Source organism: Anomaloglossus baeobatrachus, chromosome 2 (genome assembly GCF_048569485.1).
Source record: "Anomaloglossus baeobatrachus isolate aAnoBae1 chromosome 2, aAnoBae1.hap1, whole genome shotgun sequence".
In the NCBI taxonomy this organism is placed as follows: Eukaryota; Metazoa; Chordata; class Amphibia; order Anura; family Aromobatidae; genus Anomaloglossus; species Anomaloglossus baeobatrachus.
In genome coordinates, this window is record NC_134354.1 from 363,351,381 (window position 1) to 363,366,132 (window position 14,752).

The following is a 14,752-nucleotide window of genomic DNA, read 5'->3' on the forward strand; positions in this document are numbered from 1 at the left end:
AAAGTCATGGACCACCTGGGGACCCAAGAACACCGCCCTTAATGCCTCCTGTTTAATCAGAGCTGCGATATCCACAGCTGGAGAGGACTCTTCCACAGCCCTGAGACGTGTTTTCAGCTGTTGAAAATATCGCTGTAGTTGCTGAACGTCTGCTATGTCCAGGAGGACTGTTGGCGCGAGCGTACTGTTACAGAGGGGATGATTGAAATAAAAAATAATTAAAAAAAATATAATATCAATCGTTGCCCCACATCCGATGGGCAGGTGTTAAAGCCACTAAGGACAGAAGAACGGATTACAGCAACTCAGCAGACCAAAACAGAAACGAAGGAGATATTGTAAAGGCACACTCTTATGTGTAGCATGTCGCTGTTAACCTCACAGGTGCACAAGTAATGGTCACGTGTGTAAAAACACGTCAAAACCAACGAGAACGCAACAGAGAATGGTAACCCAGTTAGCGTCACTGGGAAACCTAGAACATAACCACTGAGCCAGTCACGTGCGTACAGGGACACGTCAGACCGTGAAGGCTACCCAGTTAGCGTCACTGGACACCTGGAATGTAAACACTGAGCCGGTCACGTGCGTATAGGGGCACGTCAGACCGTGAAGGTCACCCAGTTAGTGTCACTGTGTACCCAAAGCTGGCACACACATGATGCCAGCTGATGCCTCAAGCGACGGCCAGGTGGCGCTGCAGAGTTAACCGACCCCAATGTGGGAGTCAATGACGGGACTAGGCCGGTTCAAGGCACAACTGTAACATCCAGCAGCAGCGCGTGAGCCATGCCAGGAAGCACATGGAAGGCAATCGTCTTGGAATGCAGTAGTCCCACTTGCATTTCACAGGTCTCAGTGACATACCAGATGGGTTTAAATTGCGGTTTTCCATCCACGGAGGAAACACTGATGGGAGTATTAAGATACCGGACAGGAATCTGGTGTTGATCCACCACAGAATGCTGGATAAAGTTCCCGGCGGAGCCAGAATCCAGGAATGCATGCTCCGAGAACCGGATGGAACCGCAGGACAGGGATACGGGTACATGGAGAAAAGAAGAGGACTTGGCGTGACCTAGATTGGCCTCTCTGATGAACCCTAGGCTCAGTAGTTTCCCGGCTTTACTGGACAGTCCCAAATCAGTTGCTTGGCACTTCCGCAGTAGAAGCATTTTCCTGCCGCCCTCTGATTCCTCTGCCGCATTCTGTGACGTGATCGACCTCCATGGTCTCGTGCAGAGCAGTAGGCCTGGTGGAAGGAGGCAAAATTGGTCACTAGAAGGTGGGTGCCAGACGCAAGGTTCTCTTCTCACAGGTGACTTTTCTGGCACGCTCCTCAAAGCGGAGATCAATACGGGTAGCCAGGGAGATCAGGTCTTCCAAGGTGGTAGGTACATCCCGGCCGAACAGTTTGTCCTTTTTTTCTTTCGATTTTTCTGGATAATTCCTTTCCAGAAGGCAGCTACCAAAGCGTTGTTCCATCTGAGTTAGGAAGACAGAGTGCGGAACTTGATTGCGTACTGTCCCATGGTGAGATATCCCTGGCGGATTCTCATGAGCGAAGAGGCAGTAGAAGAGAGACATCCAGGCTCATTGAACACCTTGCGGAAGGTGTCTAAAAAGATGGACAGGTCTTGAATAGTCGGGTCGTTCTTCTCCCAAAGCAGATTCATCCATGCCAGAGCCCGACCGGTCAGATGTGATATGATGAATGCTATCTTGGAGCGGTCAGTCGCTCGCTGCAAAGGTGAGAGCTCGAAATGCAAGGAACCCTGGTTCAGAACCCCACAGCACAAACCTGGGTCACCTCCGTACATGGGTGGAGAGGCCAGGCGGGACCTGGACATGAATGTCGACAAGCCTACAGATTCAGGGGTAGGTGAGGAGGCCGGGTTCTGCAGAGCGTACAGACGGGAATCCAGGGACGCCATGTATTCGGCCATGCGTCTCTGAGCCTCGTGTTGGCGGGACAGTTCCTTCTGCAGTTTGGCAAGTTGGGGGCCATCAGAGGCTTGCATGGATGCCAGACGGGATTCTATGGACTTCATATGTGCCACCAGCTTCGCTAGGGTATCTCGTTGGCGAGAGAGCTTCTGTTGCATGTTGGCCAGGAAGGTAGACTTGGTCCCGTCGGAAAAGTATGAAAAAGAAAAAAGAAAACCTTATAAAATTCAAATCGCCCTCCTTTTGCCCTATTAATAATAGAGATAACAACACTCCGTCTTTTATATAAGATAGAGCTTAGACCGGATGAACAAAGTGTCAGATGTGGACAGGACAATGCCCATTTAATGCATGTAATGCAGGAATGCAGAATTTTGGAAGTAAACTCTGAGTCTCATAAAACACATTTTTCACATTAAACTACAAGCTATCCCTTGTGCTTGTTTACTGGGCCTGTGGGACGAGCAACTTAAATATTCCAACAGAAAAAAATAGAAGTAGCACTCACCATTCTTGGGAATAAAAAAATGTTTTCTTTATCAATTCATCAAGCATGAATACAGGGAGTAGCTGAAAAAATACAGATGACAGCTATTTTGTGAGACTTGAAGACACTTCAACAGGTCCGTCCTATAGATATGACATGGATACTACATCCTTTTGTAGCAACCTCCTTTTGACATGTGATGTCACAATTTCCATACACAACAGACATAATATATAAACTACAAAAATAAAAAAATCCTACATTAAAAGAATTGGAACTACACCAAAGTCTAGCTTACAAGAAGATAGATAAGTCATTTCATTTATCCCTAACGGACCCAAAGCTTCTAGTAATATAATCCATTTGGATACCCTTTGTAACAGCAATTTATGATAATTTCCTCCTCTTTTTGGAGGGTTAACTTTTTCCAAACCAGCAAAACGCAAAACACCAGGGTCCGAATTATAATGTTCCCTGATATGGTCAATAAGTCTGGTAGCTCCTTTACCCATGGTAATTGAATGAAAATATTCTCTGAATCTGATGAACACAGGTCTTATGGTTTTTCCAATATAGTAAAAACCGCAAGGGCAAAATATAACTTATACTACAAAATTGGTGCGGCAGGAAATAAATTGTTTCACTCAGTGATGGTAAGAACCCAATTTCAAAGGATTCATATTTAAATGTAAATTACAAAAAGAGCAATGGCCATATTTAACATTGCCTGATGGTGCAGCATTTGATAGCCATTTTTTTTCTTTGAAGTCAACCTATTACAAATTAAAATGTCCTTGAGGTTTTTAAAATGTTTACATGCGATTAAAGATTTTTGTGCTGCTACATCTTTCAAATCATCATTTACCAATCAATACCAATTTTTGGAAATAGCCGATCTTATAGCAGAGTCCAGAGGGCTGAATTTGAAATAAAAAATAAATCTCCTGTCATTTTATTTTTTTATTTGGATTTGATCAATTCCTTTTGGGAAAGCTGCTTGCTCTGGTTCTGAAAAATATAACCCTAAAATATGAACTTTTTTCAAGCTTACTTAAAACCATCCAAACTAAAGTGCAAAGTAAAAAGGGAGGAGGGTAGAGATCACACCCTGAGGAATATACCTCCTTCCTGTCCACTACCTAGCGCAGAGGTCGGCACCCTAATAAAAGATGATATGGTGCCCCCACTCTCCGAAGGCTATCCCTGAAATTCCCTATCTTGCCCTACCAAAGATATGAAAGGTACTCAAATCTATGGGCAAGGTAGAAAAAATTTGAAAATTTGGACTAGTGGACAAACCAAAATTATGCAAATTAGACACATACATGCATCAATTCCACCTCACAGTATTGAGGAGGTTTTTGGCATATAATGGTGCAGGAGTAGGAGAAAGGGCAACATACATATACATACATATACAAATTCTCCCTCCTTTCCTCTACCCAACGTGGAGGTCGGCATACTAATGATACACGATATGGTGCCCCCACTTTCCGGTGGCTATCCCTAAATTGCCCTGTTGCACCCTAGCAGTAAGGGATAAGGTGCTTATGTTAGAATAAGGTGCACAGCAATATCATTCAGCAAGCAATTACGTTAGTTAAAATAGTCAATAGAGAGTGCTTATGCTGAATAAAGTGCATAATAGCAGTAATTATGAGCTACCAATAGATAAAGTGAGTATGCTAGATAAAGTGCATATGCTAAATAAGGTGCATAATAGTTTCAAGCATCCCTTAGATAAAGTGCTTATGCTAAATAAAGTGCATAATAATATTTGTTTAGGCAAACAAAATAATCATTGGGATAGTAAAAGATAACACTTAAGCTGGTGTCACACTAAACGACAGCGACAACGACGTCGCTGTTACGTCACCATTTTCGGTGACGTAACAGCGACCTTGTAAGTCGCTGTTATGATCGCTGCTTAGCTGTCAAACACAGCAGAAGCAGCGATCATAAGGTCGCTGTGCTACATGTTCAGAGAGCAGGGAGCCGCGCTTAGCGCTGGCTCCTTGCTCTCCTGCAGCACACATCGGGTTAATTAACCCGATATGTGTTGCAGCTACATGTCACAGTTCAGAGAGCAGGGAGCCGCGCACACTGCTTAGCGCTGGCTCCTTGCTCTCCTTGCTACAGTATGCATCGGGTTAATTACCCGATGCATACTGCAGCCACATGTCACAGTGCAGGAGCCGGCGCTGGCAGCAAGAGCGGCGGAGGCTGGTAACCAGCGTAAACATCGGGTAACCAGGGAAAGGTCTTCCCTTGGTTACCCGATGTTTACGCTGGTTACAGCTTACCGCAGCTGCCAGTGCCGGCTCCTGCTCGCTTCATTTCGTCGCTCTCTCGCTGTCACACACAGCGATGTGTGTGTCACAGCGGGAGAGTGACGACCAAAAAATGAAGCTGGACATTCAGCAACGACCGGCGACCTCACAGCAGGGGCCAGGTCGTTGCTGGATGTCACACACAGCGACAGCGACGGGACGTCGCTGCAACGTCACAGAAAATGGTGACGTAGCAGCGACGTCGTTGTCGTCGTCGTTATGTGTGACACCAGCTTTATCGTATGTGTGCGTCCTAAAAGTTGCCTCAGTATGCCTCAACGCGTTTCTCCCAAAGGGGTCATCAGGAGGCCAGATAAAGAGGTGTCAGCAGGATGCCATGATGTATAGGTAGGAAGGGGACCTGATACAATTAGGTCCCCTTAAATAGCACACTGAACAAACATGACTCCCCCCTCTCCCCCTCCCTCCTCCTCCTCCTCTCAATCCCAAAAATCAACGTTCACAGGATACGATACTAAAGACCAAACACTGTAACCATACCATAATCAAGATAACATCAGGGCATCAGTGGGTGACCGCCGATTGCGATTCACCGTCCCTTTAGTAAGGCGGCAGTTAATGCGCCCTCCACACCGTCTAAACAATCACATGGGAATCATTTGCGTCCCAGGCTGCAACGCACTGCCATGCTTCTGATAAAAGCGGAAGTGCCATCAGCAAATAGGAGCTGTCTGTGTACCAGGCTGGAACGCACCGCCATGTCGCTGATGAAAGAGGAAGTGCCGTTAGCATATAGAAACCGTTTGCGTCCCAAACTGGAACGCACCGCCATAATGCTGATAAGGTGGAATCGCTTGCGTTCCAGATTGGAATGCACCACCATATTGATAATACCAAGAGCGGCAACAAAGTTAACTCCTCCAGCCTGGGACGCACCTGCCCTGAACACCGCCCTGGAATATAAACAAGGTAAATTTCCCACCCACAATTATTTATTGCCCATAGAAAGACGGGCATTATTCTCCATTAAAAACAATCCTAAGATTATAATAAAATCAGCAGATAAGGGGGGAGCTATTGTGATCATGGATCGAGCTCAATACATGAATGAGGTCAAAAGAAAACTGGCAGATCACAATACTTACATCAAAATTCCAAGGGATCCCAGTTCTATAAGAGAAAAAATTGAATCTGTCCTTTCCCATCATTTATCTTTCAAAACCATCGATACTAAAACAAAAACTTTTCTCACTAATATTCATCCCATCACAACAGTATTCTATATTTTACCAAAAATTCATAAATCACTCAATAACCCACCAGGACGACCCATCATTGCTTCAACTGATTCACTACTTTCACCATTATTAGTTTATTTAGAAAAAATGTTAACACCACTAACTAAAAAAACAAGATCCTTTTTATTGGATACAGGTGATTTTTCTATACAAAATTAATCAATTAGATACCATTTCTCCAGATACTTAACTTGTTACTATAGATGTCAACAGCCTCTATACCTCTATTATACATGAGAGAGGTATGGAGGCTGTAAAAAACTCATTGCATAATTCCAACCTCGACACTAGTTCTATCTCCTTATGTATCTCTTTATTGGACATTGTTTTAAGAGAAAATTTTCTTATTTGGTGACGATTTCTACAAGTATGTGGTACAGCAATGGGGTCCAATGTGGCCCCAGCATATGCTAATTTATATATGGATGAATTTGAAGAAAGATACATTTATACCAACCCCCTTTACCAACAAAATGTGGCTTGTTGGTATCATTTTATAGCTGATATCTTTTGTATTTGCAAGGGAAGCCATCATGATTTGGATACATTTCTTATAGATATCAATTCCATTAGACCGGAATTATCATTCACATCAACACATAGTTTGTCTACAGTGACATTTTTGGATACTGTAATACACAAAAATAATAGCGGACATCTAACATCGGACATTTTTACCAAACCAACTGATTGCAATGGCTTACTGTTGTATGACAGCTGCCAGCCTAAATCTATTAAAAACAGTCTTCCCCACTCTCAATTTAAAAGGGTCTAACCTATTGTGTCGGATAAAAACACTGTACCGGAACGACTTCAGGAATTGCAGACAGATTTAGAGACAGGAATTACCCCTCTACTCTATTTAGAAAAGAATTCAACCACATAGCGAATGCCTCCAATCGAGTAACTGAATCCAATGTGAAAATAGAGAGGGTACCATTTGTACATTATCACCCTATAACAGTGATGGCAAACCTATGGCACGCGTGCCACCAGGGGCATGCAGAGCCATTTCTGCTGGCATGCGCGCTGTGTCCTCATCCTGCCGCTTTGCACTGCTGGTGCAGTGGCGCCAGTAGTTCAAAGCTGTGTTGAAGCGGAGGGACATTTCTCCTCGCTCTGACACTCCTCCTCTCCCAGGCCGCAGGTGTGTTGCCTAGGAGATGGAGGAGCGTCAGTGAGCAGCGCCGGCATAATGACGTCTTCTGGCCGCGTGGGAACTGAGGACCCAGCGGCGCGCAGCGATGGAGCAGGTGCTGGAAGGTGAGTTGTGTGTTGTTGTTTTTTTTATAACTTGTGTGCGGCTGTGCCAAGGTGGGGGGGAGAACACACATGCCAGCATGGGGGGGACATACATGCCAGCATGGGGGGGAAACATACATGCCAGCATGGGGGGGAAACATACATGCCAGCATGGGGGAACATGCATGTCAGCATGTGGGGGGCATACATGCCAGCATGGGAGGGAAACATGCATGCCAGCATGGGGAGAACATGCATGCCAGGATGGGGGGGCATACAAGCCAGCATGGGGGAACATACATGCCAGCATGGGGGGAACATGTATGCCAGCATGGGGGGGAACATGCATGCCAGCATGGGGGGGGACATGCATGCCAGCATGGGGGGGGACATGCATGCCAGGATGGGGGGGAACATGCATGCCAGCATGGGGGGGAACATGCATGCCAGCATGGGGAGAACATGCATGCCAGCATGGGGAAAACATGCATGCCAGCACGGGGAAAACATGCATGCCAGGATGGAAGAAACATGCATGCCAGGATGGAGAAAACATGCATGCTAGGATGGGGAAAACATGCATGCCAGCACGGAGGAAACATGCATGCCAGGATGGAGGAAACATGCATGCCAGGATGGAGGAAACATACATGCCAGGATGGAGGAAACATACATGCCAGGATGGAGGAAACATACATGCCAGGATGGAGGAAACATACATGCCAGGATGGAGGAAACATACATGCCAAGATGGAGGAAACATGCATGCTAGGATGGGGAAAACATACATGCCGGGATGGAGGAAACATGCCACGATAGAGTACATTTACCAGGAAAGGGAACATTTACCAGGATGGGGAACATGTTAAGATGGGGAACATTTACCAGGATGGGGAACATTTACCAGGAAGGGGAACATGCCAGGAAGGTGGACATTTACCAGGATGGGGGTACATGCTAGGAAGGGGGACATTTACCTGGATGGAGGTACATTTACCTGGATGGGGGTACATTAACCAGGATTGGGAACATTTACCAGGATGGAGGACATTTACCAGGAATGGGGTACATGCCGGGATGGGGGAACATTCACAAGGATGGGCAATATGTCAGGATGGGGTACATTTACCAGCATGGGGGAACATGCCAGAATGGGGGACATTTACCAGGATGAGGTATATTTACCAGAATGGGGCCATGATGGGGACAAATATACCAGAATGTAGGAAATATATATCAGGATGGGGGACATGTTTACCAGGAAGTGGCCCAGGAAGGGGGACATAACTACACAATGAAAGGGGAGGGTAACAACTCGTACGTCTTTATGGGATTTCAAGATGTTCAGACTTTGAAATGTAGATGTTGATTACAGGGTGAAATCTGATTGTATTTCATGCTAAAATCTCTGTCTAATATGCTGCAATTTTTTCCTGAAAGATCAATCCAACTGCTGTGTCCAGAAAGGGCTGGAAAGGGCTCAGCTTCAGTGTGTGGTAAGCATGCATAAGCGTGATGCCCCCTGCTGAAGAGAAAACTGCAAAGGTAAGGTTAAAATTAATTATTTACATAATAGGATTGGTTGGCACTTCAGAAAAAAAATTGGGTTAGGGCTACAGTTTGGGCACTCAGCCTGTAAAAGGATCGCCATTACTGTGACTCGCCCACCCCAGGGCCTTAGGTGACTCGGTGTCGGGCCGGACTAGTCCGGGGTAGACAGCAGTGGCGGGGTGGACTCAGGTGTGACCCTGGTGGACTCAGTTAATGATGTGGCGATATTGGGGTGATGATAGTGTTAAAGTTTATATAAGATTCGTGACACCACCTGTGGTAATTTGCAGATATGGAGCCTCAGCTGCTGGAAGGGACCTCCGGGGCTGATCTTATGGCAGCTAAGGTGTTTCTTGCTCTCCAGAGGTAGAGCGGGTACCCCGCGGCAACCTTTGGTGCTTGGTAAAGTCTATGATGTTTGTGGACGAGATGCGGGCCGACAGGGCAGTGGAAAGGAACAGACACAGACCGTAATTTCCTTTTACCTTCTCCTTTACTTGTCCAACCAGTGAAGTCCAGGGAGCCTGTTACAGGTGGTAATGGCGATCCAGTGGCCTGGAAGCAGTTGGGGGTCTCACACTGGCCAGGTGAGTAATGAGTAGAGATGAGCGAACTGGCCGTGGTTCGGCTCGAGTTCGGTTCGCCAAATGGAGGTCTCGTTCGAGTTCGGTCAGGCGAACCGGTTCGGCGAACCGCTCGAACCGCATAGGAAACAATGGCAGGCAATCACAAACACATAAAAACACCTAGAAAACACCCTCAAAGGTGTCCAAAAGGTGACAAACAACTCACAACACAACACAAACACACGGGAAAGTGACAAGAACAAATTCTCATGCAAAAACAAAACAGCGTTACGAGGAAAAAGAGGACGAGACACAGATATAGGCATGGCACGCCCTTCTAAAATCATGTAAAACACCGCCAGGTGACTCCAAGAGGAGTCTCCCTTTTTTTCCAAAAATTGGGCCACACACCCACCCCTTCAGTGGCAGCACTTGTGCCCCAGTTGTACACTTCACAGGTAGATTTGCATCAAGCACATTCAAAAATACGCCATCCTTAACCATCCCCAGGATGACACCGGGGTAGGTAGCTAAGTCTTTCCTGATCCCAGCTCTGTTCATCTTGGATCATTTTTCAAAACAATGTAAGCAAGGGTTACTCCAAGCGGAGTCTCCTTTTTTTCCAAAAATTGGGCCACACAAACACCCACCCCTTCAGTGGCAGCACTTGTGCCCCAGATGTACACTTCACAGGTAGATTTGCATCAAGCACATTCCAAATCCACAAGCATTTACTCTCCCCAGGATGACACAGGGGTAGTAAATTCCTTGTGGATCCATGACTTGTTCATTTTGATGAACGTTAGTCTGTCCACATTGTCACTGGACAGACGTGTGCGCTTATCTGTCAGCACACACCCAGCAGCACTGAAGACACGTTCAGAGACAACGCTGACAGCTGGACACGACAAGATCTCCAAGGCGTAAGTGGAGAGCTCTGGCCATTTTTCAAGATTTGAAGCCCAAAATGAGCAAGGCTCCATTTGCAAAGTCATGGCATTGATGTTCATTTGGAGATACTCCTGTATCATCCTCTCCAGCCGTTGACTATGTGTCAGACTTGTTGTCTCTGGTGGCCTTGCAAAGGATGGTCTAAAAAATTATGAAAAGATTCAATAAAATTGCTGTTTCCAGCACCAGATATGGTGCTGCTGGTACGGGTAGACTGTTGAAGATGACGAGACCGTCCCATGTTTGTCAAGTTACAACTGGGAGATTCACTCCCTGCATCATGGGTGTTTGGTGGAAAAGCCGAGCTAAGATCGAGTAACAGCTTTTGCTGATACTCCTGCATACGTGCGTCCCTTGCTATGGCTGGAATTATGTCACAAAATTTGGACTTGTACCGTGGATTTAATAGCGTGGCAAGCCAGTACTCATCATCACTTCTAATTTTGAGAATACGAGGGTCATGTTGGAGGTAGTGCAGCAAGAAGGCACTCATGTGTCTTGCGCAGCCATGCGGACCAAGTCCATGCTGTGTTTGTGGCATAGAGGTGCTAACCGTTCTTTCTTCCTCTGACATCTCCCCCCAACCTCTTTCAACTGAAATTTGACCAAGGTCTCCCTCATCCGCTGAGTCTTCCATGTCCATGAACAGTTTGTCCTCCATTTCTTCATGTTCTCCTGCACCTTCCTCAACATTTCGCCTGCTACCATGCGCCCGTGTTGATCCCTGTCCCCCATGGTCCCATGCCTGCCGCGTTGGTGATGATGAACGTCTGGACCTTGGTGACGTTGTTGTCTCTTGCGCATATGAATCCTCCTGTAGTTCCTCCCCTTCCTATTGTCCCACCCCCTGACTCCGAATAGTGTTTAGCGTGTGCTCCAGCATGTAAATGACTGGAATTGTCATGCTGATAATGGCATTGTCAGCGCTAAACATATTCGTCGCCATGTCGAAACTGTGCAGAAGGGTGCATAGGTCCTTGATCTGAGACCACTCCATCAGGGTGATCTGCCCCACCTCTGCATCTCGTTGGCCCAGGCTATACATCATGACGTATTGCACCAGGGCTCGACGGTGCTGCCACAGTCGCTGTAACATGTGGAGAGCCGAATTCCAGCCTGTCGGCACATCGCATTTCAGGCGATGAACCGGCAGGCCGAAAGACTTCTGGAGCGATGCAAGTCGCTCAGCAGCGGTGGTTGAACGGCGGAAGTGAGCAGACAGTTTTCGTGCCCTGTTCAGAAGGCCATCTAGGCCGGGATAGTGTGTTAAGAATTGCTGGACAACAAGGTTCAACACGTGAGCCATACAAGTGTATCACCTTGCCCAGGCGAAGGGCCACACCCAGGTTTGCAGCATTGTCGCACACGGCCTTACCAAGCTGCAGGTTGAGTGGAGACAATCATTTATTAAACTCAGTCTCCAGAGCTGCCCACAACTCAACCGCTGTGTGACTCTTATTTCCAAGACATTTCAAGCTAAAGACCGCCTGATGCCGTTGCACTCTGCTGCCAGCATAGTAATGAGGGGTGCGTGATTCCTTCTGCGCAGTTAGAACGCTGGTGGCCTGACCAGGCAGGCTTGGAGCGGAGGTGGAGGACACAGACGAGGTTGAGGAGGCAGAACCAGTGGCGGAACTTGGACAGACAGAGGATTGACACACAAGTCGTGGGGACGGCAAGACTTGTGCAGCAGACCCTTCACCATCTATCACCATAGTTACCCAGTGCCCAGTCAGCGACATGTAACGTCCCTGTCCATGCTTACTGGTCCAAGTATCGGTGGTGAAATGCACCCGTTCACACACAGTTTCTCAAGGAAGCGGTGATGTTGTGTGTGACATGCTGGTGTACCGCAGGCACACCTTTCTTAGAGAAGTAGTGGCGACTGGGCATCTGGTACTGGGGCACAGCGACAGACTTAAGGTCTCTAAAATCCTGTGTGTCCACCAGGCGGAAAGGCAGCATTTCGGTAGCCAAGAGCTTTCAGAGGGATAAAGTCAACCTCTTAGCTTTGTCATGGGTCGCAGGAAATGGCCTTTTATTTGTCCACATCTGAGGGACAGAGATCTGGCTGTTGTGTGTAGACGGTGTTGAGTAGGGTATCCCTGGAAAAATGCAGGTTCGTGAGGAAAGTGCAGGTGTAGACATGATGTTGCCTTAATCCAACGTTGGTGCTATCGATGTCTGAGAGAGCTGTACACACGCACTTGTTTCCCCTTCCAAACCAACTGGCGACCTACCAAGCAAACTGCCTGTTGCGGTTACAGTTGTGGAAGTTGTGCATGGAAAACCAGGTGTGACAGCTGTCCCCACAGTCCTAGAAGATGAAGAGCGCGCGGATGCACTGGAAGGGGCAGGCGGTGGATTGTTCGCTCCGCTAGGCCGCATTGCAGCACAGTGAGCTTCCCACTGGGACATATGATATTTATTCATGTGACGATTCATGAAAGAAGTTGTCAAACTGCTGAGGTTTTGCCCTCTACTAACAGAATCACGACAAATTTTACATATCACATGATTTGGGCGATCTTTTGCTATGTCAAAAAAGGACCAGGCTAGGCAAGGCTTAGAGGGCATGCGACCTGCTGATCCACCCCGACTAGTGCTCAGAGGCAGAGTGGTGGCTGAGGATGCAGTTGTAGACGTGCTACCAGTACTCCGACTCTGTCCAGGAAGGCGCAAGGTAACTTCGTCGTCATTTGCATCCTCCTCCACCACGTCTGTTGACCTCCTCGAATGCCTGACTATGAATTGACAGTAGGTGGGATCTAGAACTTCCTCATCAATTGTTGTGTTTGCACTCCCCTCACCCTCAGACCGAGCCTCTTCTTGCCCAGACCAAATATTTAAGTTGTCATCCAAATCTGGTATCTGCATCTCATCGTCATCAGTATGTTCCTCATTGTCTATAACAACAGGTGGTACAGTTTGTGAATAAGGGTCAACATTATGCTCAGAAACTTGGTCCTCACGGCCTGAATCAGAATCACAAAGGTTATGGGCATCACTGCAGACCATTTACTGGTCTGTACTCACTGTAGCTTGGGAGCAGACCTCTGATTCTCAGGCTATAGTGTGACTGAACAGCTCTGCAGACTCAGCCATCTCAGTTCCACCATACTGTGCAGGGCGGATGGAGACTTCAGAGCTTGCAGAAAGCAAGTGTGATTGGGATGACAACTCAGAGGACTGGTGTTTTTTGGATGCGGTAGTTGAGGTGGCAGAGAGGGCACTTGTTGGACCACTTGAGATCCATTCAAGCATTTTCTTATTTGGCCATCATCTACCTTTGTTCCAGTTGTTTGTGTCCGTAAAAAAGGGAGCACATCAGATTGTCCACGGTAAGTAGTAGACATCTTACTTTTGCTGGTAGATGGTCTATCTTCAGCAGATGTTAATGGAGCTTTGCCACCTTCACCACGGACAAACCCTTGTTTTCCTTTTCCAACACGCCTCTTCCCTTTCCACCAGCATCTGTCATTTTGCCACTCATTTTGATTGAGACAAGATTGTGCACTTAAAATGTGGTAGTAAAAATTGAGAGGTTGTGTAGATTGCAGCGGTGGTCTAGCTTTATTAACAGCAGAATAAACAACAATAACTATCCCTGACAATGCAACTACGGCCCTTAAACTGGCAGCATAGTTTGCTATTAGAATGGCTTAGTAACAATGAGTTTCAGTGTGCAATGCAGTGGTGCTGCAAATACATTTGCACTAGTGGGACACTAATGGAAGTCCAACAGCCACTTTTAGGATGCCACTAAGTTTCCTCAGTGTTTGCTAGTATAATAGCTTAGTAAAAATGAGTTTGAGTGAGCAATGCAGTGGTGCTGCAAATAGCTTTGCACCAGTGGGACAATAATGAAGTCCAACAGCCACTTTTAGGATGCCGCAAAGTTTCCTCAGTGTTTGCTAGTATAATAGCTTAGTAAAAATGAGTTTGAGTGTGCAATGCAGTGGTGCTGCAAATAGATTTGCACTAGTGGCACACTAATGGAACTCCAACAGCCACATTTAGGATGCCACAAAATGTCCTCAGTGTTTGCTAGTATAATAGCTTAGTAACAATGAGCTTGAGTATGCAATGCAGAGGTGCTGCAAATACATTTGCACTAGTGGGACACTAATGGAAGTCCAACAGCCACTTTTAGGATGCCACTAAGTTTCCTTAGTGTTTGCTAGTATAATGGCTTAGTAACAAAGAGTTTGAGTGTGCAATGCAGTGATGCTGCAAATAGCTTTGCACCAGTGGGACAATAATGAAGTCCAACAGCCACTTTTAGGATGCCACAAAGTTTCCTCAGTGTTTGCTAGTATAATGGCTTAGTAACAATGAGTTTGAGTGTGCAATACAGTGGTGCTGCAAATAGATTTGCACTAGTGGGACACTAATGGAAATTCATCAGCCACTTTTAGG